At 38.2% G+C, this 3,299-nt stretch overlaps 1 non-coding gene across 1 annotated transcript; it reads right to left on the bottom strand.

The window, feature by feature from the left end:
* Positions 1-210: 210 nt before the first annotated feature.
* Positions 211-317, bottom strand: LOC131158984 (small nucleolar RNA R71). The gene has a single exon (XR_009137599.1). It is a non-coding gene; the product is annotated as a small nucleolar RNA R71 (small nucleolar RNA).
* Between the last annotated feature and the right edge of the window lie 2,982 nt (positions 318-3,299).

Genomic DNA, 3,299 nt, shown 5'->3' with positions numbered 1-3,299 from the left:
AATATCCATCTGGCGATGTTTTTGGAGATTTGTGATACTGTGAAGATCAATGGTGTTATTGAAGACACCATTAGACTGAGATTATTCCCTTTCTCTTTGAGGGACAAAGCAAGAGGTTGGCTACAGTCGCTACAACCTGGGAGTATTACTAGTTGGCAGGACATGGCAGAAAAATTTCTAGCTAAATTCTTTCCACCTGCAAAAATAGCTCAACTCAGGAGTGAGATTGGTCAATTCAAGCAGCATGATTTTGAATCACTCTATGATGCATGGGAAACGTATAAAGATTTGATTCGACGCTGCCCACAACATGGATTGCCAGATTGGTTGCAAATTCAGATGTTCTATAATGGGTTAAATGGGCAAACGCGGACTTTAGTTGATGCTACATCTGGGGGAACTTTGATGTCAAAGACACCTGAGGGTGCTACTGCTCTTTTGGAAGAAATGGCCTCAAATAACTATCAATGGCCAACTGAAAGAACTATGGCTAAGAAAGTTGCTGGAATTCATGAATTGGAGCTGTTTGCTGCACTTTCAGCGCAAGTTGCTTCTTTGTCTCATCAGATTTCATCTTTGACAACCCAGAGGATACCACAAGGTGCAGAATATGTGGTAGCTACAAGTAGGACAGATTCGAGTATTGGAGCGAGTCAAGAGCAGGTTCAATACATCAATAATCAGAACTACAATTATCGTGGTGTTCCTTTGCCACAATATTACCATTCAGGGCTTCGAAATCATGATAATTTGTCTTATGGAAATGCAAGGAATGTGCTGCAACCTCCTGCAGGATTTGAAAGTCATCAAGGTGCGAAGAAGATGTCACTTGAGGATGCCATGATATCTTTCGTTGAGGAGACAAAAGCAAGGTTTAAAAAGACAGATGCACGGCTAGACAACATTGAGACTCATTGCAACAATATGGGAGCCACTATGAAGAACCTAGAAATACAAATTGGGCAACTGGCCACGACTATAAATATCCAACAGAGAGGAACTTTTCCTAACAACACAGAAGTGAATCCTAAGGAACAATGCAATGTCATCACACTTAGGAGTGGAAGAGAAATTGATAAATCACCAGCAAAGGAAACCATGTCCACACCTACACCTAAAAGAATGGCCGAAGCAAGAATAAAGGGGAAGAAGAGGAGATTGTGGATGATACACCAAGAGAGACAGACACGCTTCCATCAATTTCATTTCCTGACAATCCTCCTATTCTCTCTACTCCACTTCCTTATCCTCAACGTTTTCAGAAACAAAAATTAGATAAGCAATTTTCTAAGTTTTTGGATATTTTTAAGAAAATTCACATAAATATTCCTCTTACAGATGCCTTGGAACAAATGTCAAACTATGTCAAGTTCCTGAAGGACATCATTTCAAAGAAAAGAAGGTTGGAGGAGTTCAAAACAGTGAAGCTTACCGAAGAGTGTAGTGATATTCTTCAAAAGAAATTGCCTCAAAAATTAAAAGATCTAGGGAGTTTTACTTTGCCTTGCACTATTGGAAATTTATTTTTTGATAAAGTTTTATGTGATCTTGGTGCTAGTATTAATCTTATGCCACTTTCTATTTGTAGGAAATTGGGACTTGGAGAGATGAAATAAACAACCATTTCATTGCAACTAGCAGACCGATCCATCAAGTATCCACGTGGAATCATAGAAGATGTATTGGTAAAAGTGGATAAATTTATTTTTCCTGCTGATTTTGTGGTGTTAGATATGGAGGAAGACCAAGAAGTCCCGTTAATTCTTGGCCGACCATTCTTGGCCACTGGAAGGGCTTTAATTGATGTTCAAAAGGGTGAGTTAACATTGAGAGTGGATAAGGAAGAGGTTATGTTCAACATCTACCAAGACATGAGATTCCTAGAAGATCTAAGTACTTGCTTTCGGGTAGATGTCATTCAGCAAGGTGTAGAAAAAGTCTTTCAAAAAGATGTACAAAAAGATGTACAAGTTGATCACCTAGAACAATCCTAGCAGCAGATTACAACATAGCAACGTGTGGGGAGGCTAGAACCTATGGTAGCAAGGACGGATTTTGTAATCTCTAAAGGAAAGACGCAACAACCTATATCTCTAGAGTTGAAACAATTCCCTGAGCATTTTCGCTATGCATTCTCGGGTGATGCATATGAAAATGCAAAAATCTACAAAGAGCAGACGAAAAATTGGCATGAAAAACAGATTCTTAGGTGTGAGTTTGCTCCAAGACAACAGGTTCTACTCTTCAACTCATGATTAAAACTCTTCCCAGGGAATATATTCAGAGTTAATGGTCAGAGATTGAAGCACTATTATGGAGAACAAATGGAGAGGAACTGTGCATTTATTCCTCTTGGTGATCTTGGTTGATGAAGATTGAAATGTATGGCTGGAGACGTTAAAACAAGCACTTATGGGAGGCAACCCAAAGAGTTTTTCTTTTGTTTATTTCCTTTATTATTTATTTATTTATCTATGCACTTTTGAATAATTTAGATTTTCGATGCAGGTTCATTTGGCATGAGTACAGAGCTGAAAATTAAACTCCTTGACGGATTCACCAATAAGTCAGGGAAGTTTCTTTCTTTTCTTCAATCCTTCTCATTTTTGAATAACAGTGAAAAAAAATGTGTGTGAATGATGATACTTATGCCCTTCATATACCTGCATATAACCTAGGAGTACACATTGGGTCATTTATGTGTAGTTTCTATTTATATGGCTAAACTAGGAATCGTAACTCATTGAAAGTTGATTGGTAGTGCACTTGTGTTAATCTGGCTATATAAACTTTTGTATCTACATGGTATCTCTTGAGGCTAAAAAAATTCACGTTCACGTGACTTGTAGCACTTAGGGTTCCTTGTGAACTGAGAGAGCGCCCATGGAGACTTTGACACCTTGTGAGGTACTGTTGAGCCATTTATCGCTCTTTTGAGTTTTGACGTCAACTCAGAGTTCATGAAACTCAACTTTCCCTATTTTTTTTCTGGATACTCTTTGTACACTAGTCTTGGTTTTTGAATTGCTAGCCTAGAGGTGACATCTAGTGGGGAGATAAAAACTTAGGTCTTGTAGCCTACTCAAGATGTGAAGGCCGGAATAGACTTATTTCATGGACTTTTGTTCGAGCTTAATGCACATGGGTGGTATGAAACAATAAAAGAAGTGTTATGATTCTCCTAATTGACCATGAAAAGAAAGAAATTGAAAAATGAGCAGAAGAAAGAAAAAGAGAAATAGAAATACCCTAGAAGAGGTGAAAGATTAATACCTGCTCCACACAACTACAACAAAAGT

This window comes from Malania oleifera, chromosome 6 (assembly GCF_029873635.1).
Source record: "Malania oleifera isolate guangnan ecotype guangnan chromosome 6, ASM2987363v1, whole genome shotgun sequence".
NCBI lineage: Eukaryota > Viridiplantae > Streptophyta > Magnoliopsida > Santalales > Ximeniaceae > Malania > Malania oleifera.
The sequence above is the reverse complement of the archived record's forward strand: the minus strand, read 5'-3'. Positions and strand labels throughout refer to the sequence as shown.